The sequence below is a fragment of the Lithobates pipiens genome, unplaced genomic scaffold (genome assembly GCF_037356315.1).
Source record: "Lithobates pipiens isolate NorthernLeopardFrog02 unplaced genomic scaffold, aLitPip1_a1.2 Scaffold_27, whole genome shotgun sequence".
NCBI lineage: Eukaryota > Metazoa > Chordata > Amphibia > Anura > Ranidae > Lithobates > Lithobates pipiens.
The window spans coordinates 59,782,575-59,806,791 of record NW_027507788.1 but is presented as its reverse complement, the minus strand read 5'-3'; the positions used below and the strand labels follow the sequence as shown (position 1 = coordinate 59,806,791).

Here is a 24,217-nt window from a genome sequence, read left to right as displayed (position 1 = left end):
CTTGGTAAGGTCTAACGTAGTGATATACCTGGCTGGACCTAGTCTCTCGATAAGCTCATCTACCCGGGGCATGGGGTAGGCATCAAACCGGGAAACTTCATTAAGTTTCCGGAAATCATTGCACCGTTGAGCACCGTTGGGCTTCGGTACCAACACAATCGGGCTCGACCACTTACTCTGCGATTCCTCAATAATCCCTAGGTCTAACATCTTTTTTACTTCCTCTGAAACGGCCTTCCTTTGAGCCTCTGGGATGCGGTAGGGCCGGACAAAAACTTTGACTCCTGGTTCTGTGATAATATCATGCTCTATGACACTAGTGAGCCCTGGCAAGTCTGAAAATTTTTCTTTATTTCTCTGCAAGAACTCCTTTGCCTGCTGACTTTGGGTTTTAGACAGGGTATTTGCTACTTGGACACTCTCCAGCCCAACCCGAGGCTCAAGTTTTGTACTAGCCAGGGAGGTCACTGGTTCCGTGTCTGTCCAGGGCTTTAACAAGTTTACATGATATATCTGGTAGGGTTTCCTCTTGCCTGGCTGGTGGACTCTATAATTTACCTCTCCCACTTTTTCTACCACCTCGAAAGGGCCTTGCCATCTGGCCAAGAATTTACTTTCCACGGTGGGAATCAACACTGCTACTCGATCCCCCACTTGGAAGTTCCTAATTTTGGCTGCCCTATTATAGACCCGTCGTTGAGCCTCCTGGGCTTTTTGTAAATGTTCCTTAACTAGCAGCATCACAGTTCAGATCCTCTCCTGCATTTTAGAGACATATTCAAGTACACTCTAATGCTGAATTGGTTCACTTTCCCATTCTTCTTTAACAAAGTCCAGTAATCCGCGAGGTCTCTGCCCATATACCAATTCAAAGGGCGAAAACCCAGTGGAGGCCTGGGGCACTTCTCGGATAGCAAACAGGAGAGCTGGTAACAGGCAGTCCCAGTCTTTCCCATCCCTTTGTACCACTCTCTTGAGCATAGACTTAAGGGTCTTATTAAAACGTTCTACCAATCCATCTGTTTGGGGATGGTAGACCGATGTGCGCAGCTGTTTAATCCGGAACAGTTTGCATACATCAGCCATAACCTTCGACATAAACGGGGTGCCCTGGTCTGTGAGTATTTCCTTGGGAAAACCTGTCCGTGTAAACAACTGGAATAGTTCCTGTGCAATAGCCTTAGAGGAGGTATTCCGCAGGGGTAGTGCCTCAGGATATCGAGTGGCATAGTCGAGGATCACCAGTATGTAAGAATGACCTCGAGCCGACTTTACCAAGGGACCCACTATATCCATGGCTATCCTCTCGAATCGGACCTCAATTATGGGCAGAGGGACCAACGGGCTCCGGAAATGGGTCGCAGGAGCGGTCAACTGACAGGTGGGACAAGAGGTACAGTATCTCCTTACCTCTGCTTTCAAGCCTGGCCAGTAAAACCGGTCGGCGATCCGTGCCTCCGTCTTTTCAACTCCCAGGTGTCCCCCTAAAACATCATCATGGGCCAGGTCCAGGACCTTGCGTCTATACTGTTGGGGTACCAATAATTGTTCTACCACATTTTCCCTCACTTTAGTAACCCGATAAAGCAATTCATTACATATTGAAAAATGTGGCCACCGCTCATTAGCCCCTGGCTCTTGGGGCTCCCCATTTATTACTACAACCTGTTCCCGGGCCCTGGCCAAAGTGGGGTCCTGCATCTGGGCAGTACCAAATGCCCCCTGGGGAACACCCAAATCTGGCAAGGCAGGGGTAGAGGCCACTTCCTCATCCTCTTCCCCAAGCATTACCTGAAGCGGGGAAGGTTCCCCTCCCCCTCAGTATTCAGGTAGGTCTGTGAACCCCACATTTTGACATCCTTAACAGTGTCAGCACTACTTTCATCACCATTAACCAAATCCTTAGCATTTTTATCAACTGGGCCCATATTATGAACATGTGGCATCTCAGGGTTATTACCCTCAACAACAGGAACAGAGGGACTAGTTTCTTCCCAGTCTCTGGACCTTTCGGATAGTTCTCCTTGTCCCCACAGTTTTGCAAACGGACAGTCTCGTCCTATGATAACGTCATGTACCAAGTTCTTTACCACCCCCACCTCTTGAGTACCAGTGCCATATGCTGTGGAGATGGACACTGAGATGAGAGGGTACTCTCTAGTGTCCCCATGAATGCACACAACCAGTCAAATTTTTCTTACCGGACCGATCTTCCCAATTACTCTAGGGTGAACCAGGGTTACCATGCTCCCAGAGTCCAGCAAAGCCCGTGCAGGGTGGTGGTTCACTTGGACTTCACACTCAAATTTCCCCTCTCCAAGGTCAAGATGTGTGGTACACGCTTTATGGGCATAAAAAGACCCCCTCCGAAGAACCCCCGCATTCCATGGGTTCTTCCTGCAATGGGCAGTGGGCCCGAGTATGGCCCCAGGCATGACATCGCCAACATTGTACATCCCCTCCTCTCCGAACAGGAACAGGTCGCTGAGGGGGTAACGGGTGTGACTCTTGGCCTTCCGGGGTGTTGGTTCCAGGGCTCCTGGGGACATCCTTTCAAAGGGCGGCAGTTGGTCGGAAATGCCGTGGAAGACTGGGCCCTTGACGCTTGGCGGGGCCAAGCAGATCCTCCACCACTGTATATCGTTCCACCATCTCGACAAGGAAGTTCACGGTTTTGGGGTCTCCATGGCTGACCCACCGTTGAAGGTCGTCTGGCAGTGACCTTAAGTATCGGTCCAGCACAACCCGCTCCACAATTTGGGGGCCAGACAACACTTCGGGCTGCAGCCATTTTTTTACTAGTTGCACCAGGTCATGCATTTGAGATCGTGGTGGCCGGTCTGAATGATACTTCCATCGGTGCACTCGTTGGGCCCGAACAGCCGTAGTCACCCCCAACCGAGCCAGTATTTCTGCCTTTAGTTTTTTATAATCTTTAGCGTCTTCTGGTGGTAGGTCAAAATAGGCTTTTTGAGGATCTCCGGTGAGGAAAGGAGCAATTAAGCGGGCCCATTGGCCCTGGGGCCATCCTTCTCTCTCTGCCGTCCTCTCAAATGTAGCCAGAAACGCCTCTACGTCATCACTCAGGGATAATTTATGCAAAAAATGGCTTGCCCTTATGGTCACCTGGTTGCCAGGGGCAACGGCCACTTGTTCACGGCCCTGAGAAAGCTGCTGCACTGCTTCTTTTAAGGCAGCCATCTGAGCCTGCATAACCCCTTGTTGGGTCGCTTGCTGGGCTGCTAACTGGGCCACCAACAGGCGAGTATTTTCTTGCTGCAGAGCCAGCGCCTCATTGTGGTGAGTTTTTTGTACCTCCAGCTGGGTTGCTAAGCGCTGATTAGCTTCCTCATGGCGAGTCTGCGCTTGCATATTAGCCAAGGAGAGCTGTTTAATTAGCGCCTCCATTGTTTCAGCTTTCAACAGTTGTGCATCTTTAACCCAGGACATAAATTCACTGTACTGTCCCTTTAAATGTCAGTTCAAATCCAATGCAAAAAAAAAAAATAGTAAGAAAAACGCCTGTTACTTTGTCCTGCCCGCATTCTCCACCACTTGTAATGTTCGGGGGACCAGGTAGATCGCAGGACACAGGCTTTTCACACAACAAGGGGTTTATTAAACTTAAATAGCTTTACAGCAGCCAAAAACAAAAGGAAAAGGTTTTTAGTCCTGTACACTATATAAAGTGCAAGTGCCAATAATATACGTGCAAACACTGCAAACAATGTGCAAACTCCGCGATGCAAAGTGTCCAGATAATGTACAGTCCTTCAATAACTTACACACTTGCACGGACACTTACAACATTGCATCGCAGAGTTTGCACATTGTTTGCAAGTATATTATTGGCACTTGTACTTTATATAGATATATTTTTTGCTATCACAATGCTGCACTTTCTATGGCATTTTCTGAGCTGTATATGAAATAGTTTTTTTGGTTTGTAATTTATTTTGATCACAGAGATCTTTATTTATTGATTGTGCACTCCAATCTTTTGCACCAGAATTAGTCTACTTGTATAGATAGGTAGTGAACGGTATCTTTACATCACTTTTTTTACACTTCTGTGTTTATTGGATTTGAATGAGCCTCAATTCTGACACATTAATCCCTGTACTCTTTTATTCCTTCCTTCTTTTCCTTCTAGTCTCTTTTCCTCCCCTCCTCTCTTACCTCCCCCACCCTCTTAACCCATCCCCGCCCCCCCTTTTTTTCTGCGCAGCACTATTTCATTTAATAGTTAAATTTTTGGGTTTGAATAACTCTTTCCAGTGCATGCAGCAATACCCTCCCTTATCCACCTAATTGGCTGGGGCAGAGATACCTCTATTTGATTTTCAACAGGAGTGAACACCCAAGACCCAAATTGAGGGAGTAATGCAACAGTACATTAATATGACAGTACTGTGTTTTTATTGAAAAACCAGGAAAAATATATATTGCATATTCAATTGCAACTACACAGCCGTCTGCAAAACTGTGCAGCCAAAACAGGCATCAGCCGATGCACTGACATCTACCTTGTAGAACTTGGTAAACGTGTGGACAGACGACCAGGTCGCCGCTTTACACACCTGAGCGACCGACGCTTGGTGTCAGAAGGCCCAAGACATTCCGATTGCCCTTGTGGAGTGGGCCGTGACTGGAAAGGAGGGCACCTGCCCCTTCAAGGCGTAGGCTTGTACTACAATCTGTCTGATCCACCTGGAAATGGTGGGCGACGAGAACGCCATACCTTTCTTTGGACCAGCCACCAAAACAAACAGTGAGTCTGACTTCCGAAAAGCAGCCGTGGCAGACAAATATACTTTTAGAGCCCTAACCCCGTCAAGAGCGTGAAGGGCCAGCTCCTTAGGGTGCTTCGGCTTAGGACACAGAGATGGTAATACAATGTCCTCATTCATATGAAAAGCCGAGACCACTTTCGGTAGAAAGGACGGTTGCGGACGCAACACCACCTTATTCTTGTGGATAACCAGATAGGGCGACTTTCAGGACAAGGCCGCCAGTTCCAAAACCCTCCTGGCCCATGTGATGGCCACTAGGAAGACCACTTTCTGGGAAAGGGTCAACAGGGGAATCTTCCTGATATTTTCAAACGGCGGTTTTTGAAGCACTGACAACACCAGGTTCAAATCCCATGGGGGTATAGGTGGATGCACCGGAGGGACTACATGTCGTACCCCCTGAACGAAGGTACTCACTAAGGAGTGCGATGCCAGAGGTCATTGAAAAAAAGACAGCCAAGGCTGAAATTTGCCCTTTGATGGTGCTTAATGCCAATCCCTGGTCTACTCCTTGCTGGAGAAACAGCAGGATCCTGTATACGGAAAAGGAGAGCAGATGCTATCCTTTCTCCTCACACATAGAGATGTAGGCCTTCCAGGTACGATGGTATATCTTCCGAGAAGATGATTCCTGTGCTCTCAACATAGTTGGAATCATTGAGTCCGACAGACCCCGGTTCCTCAACACCTGGCTCTCAATAGCCATGCCGTTAAAGCCAGCGATGGTAAAGCAGGATGGAGAATCGGACATTGAGATAGAAGGTCCTCTCACAACGGCAGTTGCCAGGGAGTGTCTGCCACCAGACGCACCAGGTCTGTGTACCAAGGACGCTGAGGCCAATCTGGAGCAACCAGTATTACTGGGATCCCCTCAGATTCCACTCTGCGAAGCAGACGTGGTAACAGTTTCAGTGGAGGAAAGGCGTAGATCAGCTGATACTGATCCCACGGAGCCACCAGCGCATCTGACACGTCGGCCCACGGAACTCTTATCCTGGACACGAATCTTGGCACCTTCCGATTGAGACGGGAGGCCAGCAGATCCATGTCTGGTGTACCCCACCTCAGGCACAGTAATCTGAATGTCTCCGGATGCAATGCCCATTCTCCTGGGTCCAGCATCTGTCGACTCAAATAGTCCGCCTGCCAGTTCTCCACTCCTGGGATGTAAATGGCCGACAGGGCCGGTACGTGTTGCTCTGCCCACCGAAGTATGTGAGCGACCTCCCGTGCAGCGGGTGAGCTACTTGTTCCCCCTTTGTGATTGATGTATGCCACGGGCGTGGCGTTGTCTGACTGGATCCTGATCGGACACCCTTGCAGTCTCATCGACCATGTGGAGAGGCACAGCCTGATCGCTGTCAATTCGAGCAGATTGATCGGCAACTTGGATTCTTCCGTCAACCAGAGGCCCTGGGCCGACTGAACCCCCATCACTCCAGCCCAGCTGGATAGACTGGCGTCCGTTGCGATCCCCGTCCATTTCAGAGGAAGGAACGATTTTCCGGACTGAATCACCGGGGACCTCAACCACCAGATCAGAGAGTCTCTGACTGACTGGCTCACCTGGATCTGTTGATCCAGGGACAACTGAGATTTGTCCCATTTTGTCAAAATCTCCTGTTGCAGGACTCTGGTGTGGAACTGGGCATAAGGTACTGCCTCGAAGGAGGCTACTATGAGTCCCAGAACTTGCATGCAAAAGCGGAGCGACGACCACTTGTGGTTCATCAGCAGTTTTACCGCGGATCTCAGAGTCTGCAGCTTGTCTGAAGGGAGAAACACTCTCGCTTCCCTGGAGTCCAGCAGCAAACCTAGGTACTCCAGATTCTGAGTCGGTACGATCACCGACTTTTTCAGGTTCAACAGCCATCCAAATTCTTGCAGGGTCTGCATGGTGATCGCCACATTCTCCTCTAATTCTGAAGTGGAAGATGCCCTCAGGAGGAGATCGTCTAGGTATCCCACGATCGTGATCCCACGTTGCCGCAGCAATGCCAAAACTGGAGCCAATACCTTGGTAAAGACTTGGGGGGCTGAAGCCAGACCAAAAGGAAGAGCCACAAACTGGTAGTGCCGGGGATACGTGTATGCTGGAGAAGAAGAATCTGTTTTGCGGCCAAGAGAGAAACTCTATCTTGTAGCCTGTGGAAATCAGATCGCACACCCATTGGTCGGATAACCGGGAGGACTATCGGGCTGCAAACTCCCGAAGGCGACCCCCCACCCGAGACATGGGTGGGGCAAACCTTCATGCGGTAGCACTTTTAGTCGCAGGCTTGTTAGGCTTGCGGTTCCATCCATGGGCATCCTGTCGGGCTGGGGATGTTTTTTCGAAGCTCTGGACAGACAAAAAAGCCGCTTGTGAGCGGAAAAAGAGGGCCCTTGCCTACGGCGTGGCTCCTTAGCCTTCCTGGTCTGTGGGAGTAAGGTACTCTTACCACCGGTGGCATTCTTAATAATGTCATCTAATGAGGCTCCAAAGAGCCGGTGGCCAAGGAAGGGAAGATCCGTCAGGGCTTTTTTGGATGCCTGGTCAGCAGACCAGCATTTCAGCCAAATTACGCGCCTCAGCACCACAGCTGACACTGAAGCCCTGGATAGCAGAGTAAGAGTATCCAGGGCCGCGTCACAGATGTACTTAAGGCCTTGCACTAGTTGGTCCACTAGTTCCACGCAGACGGGGGGAGACCTTTTGCTCTCCCAATTTGTGGTGCAAAAGTTTTGCCCACTCAGTCAGTGTCTGTGACACAAGTGTGGATGCCAGTACTGGTCGTACGACTGACCCCACAACCGTAAACAAGGAACGAACCACTGCCTCGGCCTTCCTGTCCATGGGATCCTTGAATGCAGGAGTCCCCTCAACCAGGATCGTGGTTTCTTTGTTTAACCTGGATACTGGAGGGTCCACGACCAGAGGAGCCGACCACTTTTTGAGAAGGCTCTCCTCAAAAGGGTAATGCACCGCCATGTATTTGGGGACCGAAAAGGTCCATTGCGGGCGACCCCATTCCTTGTAAATGAACTTTTCAAAATAAGTCAGATTCGGGAACACCTTAGGTGAACGTGCTGGCTTTTGGGACCCAAAAGGGACCGGTACATCAGCAGAGGGATCCGCTGGTCAGTGTCGTCTGACAAGACAAAGCAGGGGTCACCAGCCTCAGCAAGACCCGAGTCTGCGTCAGAGCTCTCCCCAGAGGACAGGTTGAGGGCAGGGGCCACTTTTTAGCACCTTTCTTCCCACGCACCGCCTCCATCTTGGCAACAAACTAATTGAGGACCGCCTTCAGGGTGTCCATGGGCACTGCGCAGTCCGCAGGTGACCCGGTTGCAATTGCCTGGATTTCGGGGAAGAAAAACCAGTTTCTGAAGACATGCTGACCCTACCCTGTCTACCACCCGAAGGGGACTTAGGACAGTGACAGTCCCACCCTCCTTGTTCCTGCTGACTGAGGGGCTCTAACCCGCCGGACTCACCACCCTGAGGAGTTCTGCGCTGTTCACAAGTAGTGCCTGTAGACTCCGAGTGCTCCCAGGTGCAGAGGAAACAAAAGCTGTCTCGGTGGCAGCCGTCAGAATGACGCTAAACATTCTGAAAAACGTGCTCAGGCTTCAATAAAAATGGCCGCCCAGCGTCCAGTAAACAAACAGGAAACACAGGGAAAATGGCTGTGAGAGCAAATGTAAGCTGCTGCTAGATAACACTGAAAAACGTGTTCAGGCTTCCGGAAAATGGCCGCCAGTGTTCTGAATAGGAGAGCACTTGGAAAATGGCCGCCTGAAGCTCAGAAAGACATGCTGCCCTCGCCCACACCAAAAATGGCCGTCGGCCAGCTTCATGAGGCACAGAAGACAGAATGTGACGAGAGACACAGCGCTGCAGCAAAAAACACAGCAGACCCTCACAGGCACCTTCCGGGAGCTTAACATGCAGGATCCAGGACACCACCAGCCAGCCATCCCCCTAACCCAGGTGAGAGCCCCCAGGGATCTGTACACATACACCGCTCATCATCACATGCACCATCCCCCTGGGGGGGAAGATAGGGACAGAGGAATGAAGAGAGGGAGGCGAGGGACCCCCGAATGGACCTCCCAGGGAATGCCCAGCTGCTCAGCCCCGCCAGGGCAGGGAGAGCTGTACTTACCAGTCCTGAAGAGCTGGGAGACATTCCATTACAGAACTACTCACTGATCAGTACAGGGTAGCTCCCGGCCTCGGCATTCTGCGACGCAGACATCAGTAGCCCAGTCATATGTATGGCCCGGAGCATAAAAGTTCATTGACCACCTCTGGAGCTGAGGTTTCGTCGTGGCCTGCCGAGTAGTAGCTACGACCTGCACATGCTCGATGGCCGGACTGGGGAGACTACAAGGATAAGGGTATCCAGCCTGTCACCCAGCCGGCTGTTGATAGTTAATCACAGGATCATTCATATTGCACAAAAAGCCAAGCTTCTGCATAAAAAAACAGGGACCGATGGGCCCGCAGGGTTCCTAGGTCCTTCTCCTTTACTAGACAAAAAAAACCGATGGCTGCATGGCAGGGTGGAAGGTTGTAGCCAAAGGGACCGCCCCCCTGGGCGAAACTAAGAGTTCTGAGTGTTGTGTTACAACTATGCCTAGTATTCTCCTAGTGATAAGGCTAACAACCCATTTGTTAAAGAGAGGAGCTAGGTCGGTCGGTGAATATAAGAAAAATAAATGTTTTGATCACTTTTATTCCTATTTCAAGGAATGCTAACATCCCTTGTAATAGGAATATGGCATGACAGGTCCTCTTTACAGTGAGATATAGGGTCAATAAGACCCCACATGTCACCTCTAGACTGGGAAGCCTGAAATAAAAAAAATAAAAAACACGATTCTGGCTTTGATCGTAGCGGTGAGTCAGTAGAAGCACCGGTGGGCGGCGGGGGATGTCCCCTCTCGCCTCCCGTAAGAATGATCAAGCATCGAAACAGCCACTATGATTGTACTACTAGAAATACTTCTAGAAATAGATTACTACTACTAGAAATAGATTTTCCTACTCCTCCTGAGTATGGCCATACCACATGTGTGAGACTTCCACAGCCTGGCCACATACAGAGGCCGAGTACAGCCGAGCATTGCTGGGTATGGTTAAGCATGGCCAAGCATGGCTGGGTGTCACAGAGTATTGCAGGGTATCACCAAGTATGACTGAGTATGGCTGGGTATTGCAGGGTATCACCAAGTATGGCTGGGTATTGCAGGGTATCACGGAGTATGGCTGGGTATTGCAGCGTATGGTTGGGTATTGCAGGGTACCACCGAGTATGGCTGGGTATTGCAGAGTATGGCAGGGTATTGCAGAGTATGGCTGGGTATTGCAGGGTACCACGAGTATGGTTGGGTATTGCAGGGTACCACCGAGTACGGCTGGGTATTGCAGAGTACGGCTGGGTATTGCAGAGTACGGCTGGGTATTGCAGAGTATTGGCAGGGTATTGCAGAGTATTGGCAGGGTATTGCAGAGTATTGGCAGGGTATTGCAGAGTATTGGCAGGGCATTGCTGGGTATTGCAGAGTATTTTCAGGGTATTGCAGAGTATTGGCAGGGCACTGCAGAGTATTGGCAGGGTATGGCACAGAGTATTGGCAAGGTATGGCAGAGTATTGGCAGGGTATGGCAGAGTATTGGCAGGGTATTGCAGAGTATTGGCAGGGTATGGCAGAGTATTGGCAGGGTATTGCAGAGTATTGGCAGGGCATTGCTGGGTATTGCAGAGTATTGGCAGGGCATTGCTGGGTATTGCAGAGTAATGCAGAGTATTGGCAGGGCAATGCTGAGCATTGCAGAGTATTGACAGGGTATTGCAGAGTATTGGCAGGGCATTGCTGGCTATTGCAGAGTATTGGCAGGGCATTGCTGGCTATTGCAGAGTAATGCAGAGTATTGGCAGGGCATTGCTGGGTATTGCAGAGTATTGGCAGGTTATTGCAGAGTATTGTCAGGGTATTGCAGGGTTAATTGTCAGTGAGCAGCACTGTGGGCACTACATATCTAGCCCATAGCGCTGCTGCCACCGATCTCTCCCCTCTCACACTGTACCGATCGGTACAGAGAAGGGAGGGAGGAACCGGCGTCATGACATGATGCCAGTTTGTTTACAAGCGATCGCTCCGTCGTTTACCGTGATCCGGCGGTCACTGATGTTCTTGAGTGCACGCCCCAGGGGGCGCACGAGAGTGGAATTCTGGGAGGACGTCATAGTACTCCCTCTCAGAGTTAAGCAACCACCCTGTAGCCGTCATTCAGCTATGGGCTGGTTGTTAAGTGGTTAATCAGAGAGGCAGCACAGAGACCTAAGGTAATACTGGAGGAGCTGCAGAGTTCCACAGCAGAGACTGGAGAATCTGTACATAGGACGACAATAAGCCAAATGCTTCACAGAGCTTTGAGTTTGTGAAAAGGCTTGTGGGAGACTCCAAAAATGTAAGGAGGAAGGTGCTCTGGTCTGATGAGACTAAAATAGAACTTTTTGGCCACCAAAGAAAATGCTATGTCTGGCACAAACCCAACACATCACATTACCCAAAGAACACCATGGCGGTGGCAGCATCATGCTGTGGGGAAGTTTTCAGCAGTCGGGACTGGGTCAGAGTTGAGGGAAATATGGATGGTGCTAAATACAGGGAAACCTGTACCACCCTGTACCACCCTCGCAGCTAGGATGGAGGTTCACCTTCCAGCAGGACAATGACCCCAAACACACTGCTAAAGCAACACTTGAGTGGTTTAAGGGGAAACATATAAATGTGTCGGAATGGCCTAGTCGAAGCCCAGACCTCAATCCAATAGAAAATCCGTGGTCAGACTTAAAGATTGCTGTTCACAAGCGCAAACCATCCAGTGTTGGGTGTCGACACCACACTACAAAAAAACAATTTGTTGATAATATACCACTGCTGCACCTAAAATTAGTAGAATCTAATAACAAAAAATAGGATTTTTAGAACAGCTTACCTCTAAAATCGTTTCCTGGAGTACATCACGGGACACAGAGCTACAGTAATTACTATGTGGGTTATAGGACACCATTAGGTGATGGACACTGGCACACCCTAAGACAGGAAGTCCACTCCCTATATAACCCCTCCCACTATTGGGAGTACCTTCGTTTTTGTAGCAAAGCAATATACGTGTGTTAAAAGAGGGGAGGGATCTCTGTGTCCCATGATGTACTCCAAGAAGAAGATTTTACAGCTAAGCTGTTATAAAAATCCTATTTTCTTTATCGTACATCACCAGACACAGAGCCATAGTAATTACTATGTGGGATGTTCCAGAGCAATTCCAACTGAGGGGAGGGAGACACAACTAAAGTAGGGCACCAAGAGACCAGAGGACTTATACTGTAAGGTAATATTTGTATCGGTTCAAAAATAGGATTTTTATAACAGCTTACATGTAAAATCCTTTTCTTTCAAATACATCACGGGACACAGAGCCATAGTAATTACAATGTGGGTTATAGGTCACCTTCAGGTGATGGACACTGACACACCCTAAACAGGAAGTTGCTTCCCTATATAACCCCTCCCACTACTGGGAGTACTTCAGTTTTTGTAGCAAAGCAATACGCGTGTATACCAGAAAGAGAGGGAGACCTCTGTGTCCTGTTATGTACTTCAAAGAAAAGGATTTTACAGGTAAGCTATTTTCTTAATCATACATCATGGGACACAGAGCCATAGTAATTACTATGTGGGATGTCCCAGAGCAATGCCAACTGAGTGGAGGGAGACACAACAGAATTAGGGCAACATGAGACTAGAGGAGTTATACTGCTGCCTACAGAACTCTACACCCAAAGGCGATATCCTCATGCCTTTTTACATTCACCTGATAAAATCTGGTTAATATTTGGACCAAAGGCCAAGTTGAGGCCTTGCAGATTTGAACCATGGAAGCAGATATGAACCAGACCATAAGCCTGAACAGTTACTTGCTGAATCATTTTAGAAATAGTAGATTTCGTCACTGCCTGTCCTCTTTTAGAAACTTTAGGCAACTCAAACAAAACATCAGTTTTTCAAATCTGAGCAGTCATCTTTAAGTAGACCTTGACTGCTCTCATCACATCATGAGAAGGTAGTGATTTTTCTTCCATAGAACAGGGTTCTGGAAAAAAAAAATGAAGGTAGAACAACATCATGGTTTAGATAAAACCTGACACTACCTCTGGTAGAAAGTTAGGATGAGGACGCAATAATACTACCTTATCCTTGTGAATAATAATATGGATCTTTACAAGAAAGAGCAGGAACTCCGATACCCTTCTTGCAGAGAATATGGTTACCAGAAAAACGAGTTTCCTTGTCCAAAGGACCAAGAGATTATGCCGTAGAATGAGAAGCAAGTGGTTGTTGAAACAATACCGATAAGGTCGAGACCTGGCCTTTGAAAGTACTCAAGACCAGCTTCATTTCTAAAACCATCTACAGAAAGTCAAGGATTCTACCTATGGCATACCTCCTGGGGTGCCAACCCCTGGATCCAACCCAGGAGACATATGCCTTCCAGACTCTACAATATGTGATTCTGGAGGCCAGCTTCCTTTCATTAACCAAGGGAGATACCACTGAACTTGACAGCCCACGTTTCTTCAGGACGTGGGACTTAATAGCCAAAGCATTAAATTTAGTGTTTGTAAGGTAGGATGTTCACACCGGACCTTGCAAGAGAAGGTCTGGGCGTGATGGTAGGGTCCATGGGACCCCTACCGCCATCCTTATGATCTCTGCATACCAAGATCTCCTGGACTACGATGAGGGCCACAAGAATCACTGACTTCCCATCCTGCTTAATCCTGCGAAGAAGTCATGGACACCGGCAGAATAGGAGGGAATGCATAAATCAGTGAGAACCAATTCCATGGGAATAGCAAGGCATGCTCCTTTGTTCTTAACACAAAGTGGTTGATTTCTTTGTTGAACCTGGATGCAAACAGATCTACATCTGGGTCCCCCCATCTTTGACATATTGACAGGAAGATATTGGGGTGAAGGAACCATTCTCCCGGGAACAACTGCTGGCGACTCAAGTAATCCGCCAGCCAATTTTCTATTCCTAGAATGAAACCTGCCGATAGGCAAGTAATCTGCCTGCCAATTTTCTATTCCTAGAATGAAGACTGCCGATAGGTAAGGCCATTTCTGATCTGGGCCACTTCTCTTGGACAGTTGCCTCTTCCAGGACTGCTCCCTAACCCAAAAAAGGTTGGCATATGTTGTTACCACTTCCCAGGTAACTGAAGTAGTGATTTCCCCCTTTCCAGATTTCTGGTTATTAACTATAAACAGAGGCTCCGGCGCACCCTTGGAGTCAGACACATTGGGAAATCTAGAGCTTGAACACTTTTGTTCCAAGCCGATGAAACTGAGCTTATGGAACTGCCTCAAATTAAGCCACCCTCTTTCCCAACGACCTCATGCAAAGTGGAATAGAAGAAGTCATCTTGCTTGGACCACCTCAATCAGTTCCTTTATGGTGCTGATCTTTGCCTGGGTCAAAATTAACCTTTTCTGGGTGTATCTATGATCAGATCCAAGTATTTTAGTATGGTTTTAAGGAAGATTTCTCTAGGCTGAGAATCCAACCTAGGTATTCCAGGTGGTTGAATATGGCGACCATACTTTGGTCTAAGCGAGCTACCGACTGGTCTATCAAGAACACATCATCTAGGTAAACTATAATCATTATACCTTAGGCCCTTAATCTGGCTAGAGGAGGGGCCAGAACCATTGTAAACACTCAAGGTGAAGCTAGACCAAAAAGCAGAGCTACACACTAAAAATTAAGATTTTCTACCTTGAAAAGTAGATATTACTGGTGAGCGAGGAAATAGGCACATGGAGGTATGCATCTTTGATGTCGATTGATGCCAGAAGTTCTCCTCCTTTTAGGATGGAGACAACTGATTGGATTGACTCCATGCGAAAAAGAGCGGATATTCAGGAATCAAATTAGATTTTTGAGATCCAGAATGTCCATTCGGTTTTGGCACCGTGAAAAAAGGTTTGAACCAAACCTCAACCCCTGTTCTTAGATGGGGACCATCATGATCAATTTTTGCCAAAAGATGATCCAATGCTTGAAAGAAAGACTTCTTGTTCTCTGGATACTTAGGAATGTTTTGAGAAAAAACGAGGAGACGGGAAGTCTTGGAACTCCAGCTTGTTCCCTGGAGCGATTGAGGAAGTACCCCATCTGTCTCGACACTCTTCCTGCCAGACCCTTGAGAGACTGCAGAAGTGTTCCCCCAACTTGAGCGAGCGGGAGCACCTCCACATAAGGAGGCTTTAGTATTTTGTAGGTTTCCTCCACCAATACTTATTTTGTCTCTGGACTTGACCCTGAGGATTACCTTTTGAACTTGATGATGGAGGCTGTCTTGACTGCCTGGAGGCTGATGCTCCTGGCACAGGAGAAGGAGCTTGATAAAATGAAATACATTTACTTCTTTTCTTAAATGGCAAAGGGGTACTTTTTCCACTTGAATTTCATTGGATGTGTTACTCAAATCGTCCCCAAAAAGCCATTTCACCGCAAAAAGGAAGACTAGCCAGGAGCTTCTTGCATGGTACTTAGCGAAGGGTGCAAGGCCTGAAGGATAGAATATCTCATAGCAACTATTGCAAACATAAAGGTGCTAGTAGCTTGTCAGATCCTGGGCCTGCTGAACAGGATAACCTTGAGCACCTGTTTAAACTGGTCTCTCAGCGATTAAACATTTACTGTCAGCGCAGAGACACTCAATCTGCCAGAGAAAAAAGTTTTTTTTTTAATAGGAATTCCAACTTTTATTCGTTGGGTCCCTTAGCATTTGAGCATTGTCTGTCAAACTTGTATTCACAGAGGATATAGCAGTGTTAATTGCTAGTATACCCGACTTTTCCACTTTTAGTGAATTTCTTTCCTCCATAGAATAAAGTGTGAAAATCTTTTGAGGGAAAACATGTTTATCTGTCTGGTTCCACTCTGATACAAAAAGCTTTTCCAGCAATGAATGGACAGGAAAGGCATGCACAGCTTGAGGAGGCTTTAGCGAACCCAAACTCTCAGTTAAGGGTACATAAATGTGGAGTGGACCATTCAGTAAGAAACGGCACCATCAATCTTACAGATTGTGAAGCTGATCCCCCCGCATTTGACCCCTCAGAAGAGGAGTCATCAGCCTCTTCACAGTCCCCTGAGGGAATTCATCGTCTCCCGCCCCCAATTCCTCAGTTTGAGGGTCCTGGGTAATGGAAGAGAACCTGTCACATTTTGTCCCACACTGGGATGCAATTAAAGGCGTTAACCTTTTTTCCAATCCTATCATGGCTGAGGAAAAAATGACCCATTTAGTAATATAGACAGGGGCTGCAGTGTTGAAAACAGTTGCAAATGTTTCATGGCCCCAATGTTCACTTTGACCAGCTACCCTCTCTCAGGGGAGGATGCCACTGTAGAGATGAGTAGGCTTTCCAGAGCTTAAGGGAGACCCTTTTAGCCCTTTTTTGGGGGCGTTTCAACCCCCCCTTCTGACCTTAGCCCGATGCACAAAAGCAGGTACTACCAGAAGAAATCACATGCACTGCTTGAGCAATAGTACAGCCATTGCCGCTGCTATTAACGCTCAGCCTGATGCTATTAGTAAATGTATCAGGGAATGCCTGTGTTACGAACCTCTTACATGCCCCTTTTTGCTATTGTGTCCCTCTGACATCTGCAGCCAGCAAAAATTGAGCTTTTAAACATACTCCCGTGCTGGACGTTTTGAATGGATCCAGCTGCATAGCTAGCCCCAGTGGAGCTCAGCACAGCACATCTTTACTCTTCAACAGGGACATTAATAGGTCTACAAAAGATCTGGGGCTAGAGCCCATAGCAGTGTAGTAAAGAAAGTCATATGCTTCGGCGGGCATACACATGTATATACAGTAATATACGTGTGTGTATCTATCCCCAGAGAGCCTCCCACTTACATCAGGGTCCCCAGAGAGCCCCCCCTTATATCAGGGTCTCCAGAGAGCCCCCTCCTTATATCAGAGTCCCCAGAGAGCCTCCCCTTTGCATCAGGGTCCCCAGAGAGCCCCCCACTTACATCAGGGTTCCCAGAGAGCCCCCCTTACTTTGGGGTCCCCAGAGAGACACCTCCCCATTGGGGACCCCTGCAGAGACTCAGGTCTATGGGCCCCAGATTCAGGGCTATAGCCCCAAAAGCCACCCCCTAGCGACGGCACTGCTCATGACCAACACCTTAGACACTGGAAAAAAAACTGAGGTACTCCCAGTAGTGGGAGGGGTTATATAGGGAGACAACTTCCTGTTTAGGGTGTGCCAGTGTCAATCACCTGAAGGTGGCCTATAACCCACATAGTAATTACTATGGCTCTGTGTCCCGTGATGTACGATTAAGAAAGGTTGTTTCTGTAGTGCCGACAGAACTAAATTTAGGTCCCAAGGGTTCAGGGTGACCTAACAGGTGGATTAAGCCATGTTACCCCCTGTATAAAGTTACGGACCAAAGAATGTGAAGCAAATGGTTGTTGAAATAATACCGATAAGGCAGAGACCTGGCCTTTGATAGTACTCAAGGCCAGCTTCATCCCTAGCCCCATTTGCAGAAATTCAAGGATTCTACCGATTACATACTTTCTGGGATGCCAACCCTTGGATTCACACCGGGAAATATATGCCTTCCAGACTCTGTAATATATGATTCAAAAGGCCGGCTTCCTTGCATTAATCAAGGTAGATACCACTGAATCTGACAGCCCATGCTTCTTCAGAATGTGAGTTTTCAATAGCCAAACCATTAAATTTAGCTTTTGTAAGGTAGGATTGAATACCGGATCTTGCAAGAGTAGGTCTGGACATGGTGGTAGGGTGCATGAGTCCCCTACCACCATCCTTATGATCTCTGCATAGCAAGATCTTCTGGGCCACCAGAATCACAGACTTCCCTTCCTGCTTGATCCTGTGAAGAAGTTGTGGAAGCAGTAGAATAAGAGGGAATGCGTAAATTAGTGAGAATTGATCCCGCGGGACCGCCAAGGCATCTGTATCGCATGCTAGCAGATCTCTTGTTCTTGACACAAAGTTTTGGATCTTCATGTTGAACCTGGACGCAAACAGATCTATGTCCGGGATCCCCTATCTTTGGAATATTGCCAGGAAAATCTCAGGGTGAAGGGACCATTCTCCCGGGAACAACTGCTGGCGACTAAAACAGTCCGCCTGCCAATTTTCTATCCCTGGAATGAAGACTGCCGATAGGGAAGGTACATTGTTTTCTGCCGAAGTTAGGATAGGATTCATATCTCTCTGGGTCGCATGACTTCTTGTGCCCCCTTGGTGATTGGATCCTGACAGGGCAATTCCGTAACCTGAACGTCCAGGCCCTCAGGTCCAAGCGCGCTGCCCGAATCTCTAGAATATTGATGGGCAAGGCCATTTCTGACTTGGACCATTTCCCTTGGACATTTGCCTCCTCCAGGACTGCTCCCCAACCTGAAAGGTCGGCAATTGTTGTTACCACCTTCCAGGTAACTGGAAGGAATGACTTTCCCTTTTGGAGATTCTTGGTCATCAACCACCAACTGAGACTCTGGCGCACCTTTGGAGACAGATACATTGGGAAATCTAGAGCTTGGACTTTCTTGTTCCAAGCTAATAGGACACTGTTTTTCAGCAGCCTCGAATGAAACTGAGCATACGGAATGGCCTCGAATTAAGCCACCATCTTTCCCAACAACCTCATGCAAAGCCGAATAGAAGGATTCTTTTTTGCTTTGACCACTTGAATCAGTTCCTTTATCGCACTGATCTTTGCCTGGGGCAAGAATACCTTTTTCTGGGCTGTAGCTATAATCAGACCTAAGTATTCTAATCTCCTTGACGGTTTTAAGGAGGATTTCTCTAGGTTGAGAATCGAACCTAGGTATTCCGGGTAGTTGACTGCGGTGACCATACTTTGGTCTAAGCGGCCTACTGACTGGTCTATCAAGAGCAGATCATCAAATAAGCTATAATCATTATACTTTAATCTGGCTAGAGGAGGGGCCAGGACCTTTGTAAAAACTCAATGTGCAGTAGCTAGACTGAAAGGCAGAGCTACAAACTGAAAATTAATATTTTCTACCTGAAAACATAGATATTTCTGGTGAGCTGGGATAATCAGCACATGGAGGTATGCATCCTTGATGTTGATTGACGCCAGAAGTTCTCCTCCTTGTAGGATGGAGACTACTGATCGGATTGATTCCATGCGAAAAGAGAAGATATTCAGGAACCGGTTTAGGTCTTTGAGATCTAGAATGTATCTGACATCTCCATTTGGTTAGGCACTGTGAAAAGGTTTGAATAAAACCCCAATCCCTGCTCTTGCTTGGGAACAACTGAGATCACTTTTTAAAACAAGAGACGGTCCAATGCTTGAAAGAGAGACTTATTTTTCTCTGAATCCTTGGGAACATTTGATCTGAGAAAACGAGGAGACGGGCCTCTCAGAACTCCAGCTTGTACCCTAGAGCTATTGAGGAAGTCATCCATTTGTCCCGACACTCTTCTTGCCAGACCCTTGAGAACTGCAGAAGTCTCCCCCCCCCCCCACTCGAGTGAGCAGGGACGCCCCTTCATAAGGAGGATTTAGTATTTTGTTTTATAGGTTTCCTCCCCCAGGACTTCTTTTGTCCCTGAGGTTTACCTCTTGAACCTGGCAGTGGAGGCTGATGCCCCTGGCACTGAAGAAGGGGCTTGTTTAAATTAAATAAATTTACTCCTTTTCCTAACTGGCAAAAGGGTACTTTTCCCACTAGAAATTTTTTGGATGTATTTATCCAAATCATCTCCAAACAGCAATTCACAGCGGAAAGGGAAACTAGCAAGGAGCTTTTTGCAAGGCGCTTCAACTGACCAATTTTTCAACCATAGTATTCTACGTACATGTACCAGGCCAAGCGTAAGGCGCGAGGCCTGAAGAATAGAATCTCTCATAGCGCCTAATGCAAAACATAAGGCACCTGGTAGTTCAGCTAAATCCTGGGCCTGCTGATCAGGTTTAAGCTTGAGCACCTGTTTAAACTGGTCTTTCAAGGATTGAGTCACTGAACCTGCAGAGAAAATTTGTTTTTTTTAACAGGAATTCCAATTTATTATCAGTTAGATCCCAAAGCATTTGAGCATTGTCTACCAGACAAGTAAAACTTTTATTCACAGAGGATATAGCAGCGTAAATTTCTGGTGTCTCCCACTTGTTTTTGTGAATTGTTCCTCCATAGGATAAAGTGCTGAAAACATTTTAGTAGAAAAAAAAAAATGCTCATCTGGGTGATCCCACTCAGAATACATAAGCTGTTCCAGCAATGAATGGACAGGAAAGGCATGCACAGCTTGAGGAGGCTTTAGCAAACCCAAACAAGCAGTGGGCTTATCAACCAACTCAGTAAAGGGTAGCATAAAAGTGGAGCGGACCAACTCAGTAAGAGATTGCACCATCAATCTCTCAGATTGTGAAGCTGAAGGAGGTCCTCTGCATTTGACCCCTCAGCCTCTTCATGGTACCTTGTGGGAAATTCACCTTCTCCCGCCCCCAGTTCCTCTGTTTGAGGGTCCCGGTTAGTGGAGGGGGAGCTGTCGTGTTTTGTCCCACTCTGGGAAAATGCGATTAAAGCCGCTAACCTTTCCTCCAATCCTATCATGGCTGAGGAAAAAAACCTCTTCAGTAATACAGACAGGGGCTGCAGTGTTGGAAACAGTTGCAACATTTTACGGCCCAGACCTGATCACTCTGACCACCCATCAGGGGAGGATGCCATTGTAGAGATGAGACTAGGCTTCTTAGGGCTTGAGGGAGACACTTTTGAGACCTTTTTTGGGGTGTTTCTTCCTCCCCTTCTGACCATAGCCTGATGCACAAATGCAGAGGTACTAGCAGAAATTGTACCTACTGAATGAGCAAATAGTCCAGCTACTGCCGCTGCTATCAATGCTCAACCTGATGCTTTAGTAAATGTGCCAAGGGAATGCCTGTGTCACCGCTTACATGTCCCCTTCTACTTGTGTGCCTCCGTCAGCTGCTGTCGGCAAAATGGAGCTTTTTAAAAATGTACTCCTGAGCTGGGCTTTGCCGCATGCTAACACTGTGCCAAGCCACACCCCCTTCATCTTCTCACCACACACCCCCTTCCTCTTTTCAAAAAGAGTGTTTTCCTGTGCAAGGACGGGCTTTCGATCCAACGGGATCGGCGTGTGTGTGGGGCAGGGGGCGGTGAGGAGAAGAGCAGTGACAAACCACCGTGCAGTGGTGGTAGAGAATGGAGCGGCATCTGGCGATCATTCTGGCTTCAACCTACCTATCCAGGGAGAGGGGGAGTGCTTCTGCCCAGGTGGGGTTGTCTTTTTGAAAGAAATACCCCCTAAGCATATTACTGGAGGCCTGGGACTGCTAGCCAGAGGAAAGTCTGCAGCTTCAACTGACACAGAGCAATCTAAGGAAAGCACAACAAGGTACATGCTTTATACAGCCCCCAGTGGGGACTTTAGGCATGAAAACATTTACTTTTTAAAGGAGACAATCCATAAGAAAATTAGAAATTCCTTTGGAATCTCCACTTACCTTTATCCCACCGCAGGGATTCTATGGTAAAGCCAACAGACCCCTCATGGTGGGCTCCGTTAAAAAACGCTCAGGGACCGGGCCCCTTTTTATCGGGGGATCCACACCCCTGGACCCGTAAAGCACCCTGGCAGGAAAACTTTATGGCTAAAAAAAACAAAGCACTGGATCCCCGGGTCCAGCTCTCTAAAAAAAGAGAAGCGTTACGGGCTAAATCTGGTTTCTTCTGCCACAAGGACTGGGTACCATTCAATTTGGCCTGAAAAGACACTTTGAATTGATCCAGTTGCATAGCCTGCCCCAGCAAGGAATATTCCAGCGGAACTCAGCACAGCACATCTTTACTCATGACCAACACCGAAAAAACTGAGGTACTCCCATTAGTGGGAGGGGTTATATAGGGAGTGGACTTCCTGACCTACGGTGTGCCAGTGACCTGCAGGTCATTAGGTGGCCTATAACCCACATAGTAATTACTATGGCTCTGTGTCCCGTGATGTACAATAAATAAATAAATAAATTATATATATATATATATATATATATATATATATATATATATACGCAAAGGAATCAGTACAAAAATCAAATGTCAAATTAATAATATACACTGTGTATCTGATTAATAAAAGTGCACATTAAAATAAACCATCAGAAATGTCCATAATAATCATATGTGAACAAATCTTTTAGTGTATGCTCCAACACCATGAAAAATAAAGAGCACACATGCTCCAATAAACTTGCTTAAAGTGCTCGAAGTGATAACAAAATGCGTTTACCAGATCACCTCGACCACAGAATGACCTCAAAGCATGACTAATGGAAGGACTCCTTCATTCAGTGCTGTAGCTCTTTTGTGCATCCCATCCCAAATAAGCAATCACATATGGAGGAAGCTGGATCCCAATTCACTTTGCAGGTATACAAATGTAGTTCTCTTCACTTTATAACATCTCTCCACTGCATATATCAATTTGCATCCACTGCATATATCAACTTGCATCAAGTAGGTCTGTGAAATAGCTCCCCAACAAAGAGCCGCATAAGGCAGGATATAGTGCAATACCGCTTTATGTTTTATTGCTTAAAAAGAGCACTTACATCCAGCACGAAATCACAAACAATCCGCTCAGGAGGAAGCAGAAACTGGTCCAACGCTGTTATAAAACTTGCAATATGCATGGTGCATCTCAGCTGTGCAAGCAATAGTATAGGGCTCCTATGATTGTAAGTGTCAGACCTCACCTCTATGCATTTAAGACTAGAGCGCAAGTCATCAGGAAGTGGGTCTGACTCAATTTTCTCGGAGCCTAAATATCTGCAAAAATGGCCGCGATTGGTCAGGATTTTTGGTCTCAAAAAAAAAAAAAAAAACTATTAAAGACGGATTCTGCTTACATTTCATTTTTGTACTGATTCCTTTGCGCCCTTTATATATATATATATATATATATATATATATATATATATATATATATATATATAAATATAGATTTGCATAGTTATTAGTTTCTATTAATTTTAGGTGCATCAATGGTATATGATCAACAAGTTTTTTTTTTTAATTGTGGCGCCGACACCCAACACTTTCCCTCTCACATTTGTTTGCTTGATTGCAATTGGGTGGCAACCTTTTTAAAAAATAAATTTTTTTGTGCACTACACTATAATCTTGCAATATGGATATTTTTAGTTTTTTAAACAATAGACACCTTACTATTTCGGATATTTTCCAGGAACATAAAGAGAATTATGTTAACTTAGATCATAAGTTAAGCATGACATGGTTAAGCATGACATGGAGAAGCAGATCCGGGCTTGGTGGGATATCACCACCCTTGAATTATATATAAAAGAAAACATAACTCCTCAGAGCTTGAGATGGGATATAGGCCCTAATGACGGGATGGAAGACCCCAAACTTATGTTGGAATGGTTTGAATTTTTCAACAAATGTGAGAAGAAGCTCATGGAGAGGATTGTCTATAGGAGAAATATTAAGTTAAATCTCTGGCGACAAATATCTTCCAATCCAAAGAAAACCTGGCCCCATTTGTAGAATCACAAGAATAAAAAGATAAATCCACACATTTAGAGAAACAACTCATCAAGTATGACAATAATATCAAAAGGAAAAAGTTAAAAAAAACAAAAGCGATATTAAGGACTATAAGCAAGGCAGGGTATATAGGTGGCAAGGAGATGTGGTTAAATCCATATCCCAGGAATCCTCAGTGGAAAAGGAGGATAGGTCCCCTATTGGTCAGGATGGTTATATCCACCCTCCCCCTAATGAGAGGGAATTTGAGGCACATAGAAAAGGTACACAGGAATCTAGGAAAGGTCCTCTGCAGGATCTCCCAGGGAAAAGTGGACCCTCTGTGGTTTTAAAAAAAAATCTGACTATATAGCAGAAATGAACAGGATTTTGAGAGATAAAGACAAATATGCTAGGTTGCCAGGGAATTCCACACTTATATTGAAGAAAAAAATAGAAGACTGACTAAAAAAAGGGTATGAGTAAAAACATTTTAGATAAGAAGCAAAATATCTAAACCTCAGAGCCACAAAATTCCAGTAATGCATCAATTGCCAAAAATGCATAAAAAAAGACATCCCCACCCGGAAGACCAATCATAAGAGGGATTAATTTAGGATTGGTGAATATTTAGACACTTTTTTTTCAACCACTGTTAGCTATGGGAAGGGCCATTTTGAAGAATGGGAAGGAACTAAAGGGACTATTAAAAGATGTTGATGTTGGGGGTCCTATTCTGTTGGCAACAGCTG

General features: G+C 46.6%; 1 protein-coding gene across 1 annotated transcript in view; it reads right to left on the bottom strand.

The window, feature by feature from the left end:
* RNF214 (ring finger protein 214) overlaps positions 1-24,217 on the bottom strand; it is a 155,795-nt gene that overhangs the window by 43,262 nt on the left and 88,316 nt on the right. The window lies entirely within an intron of this gene.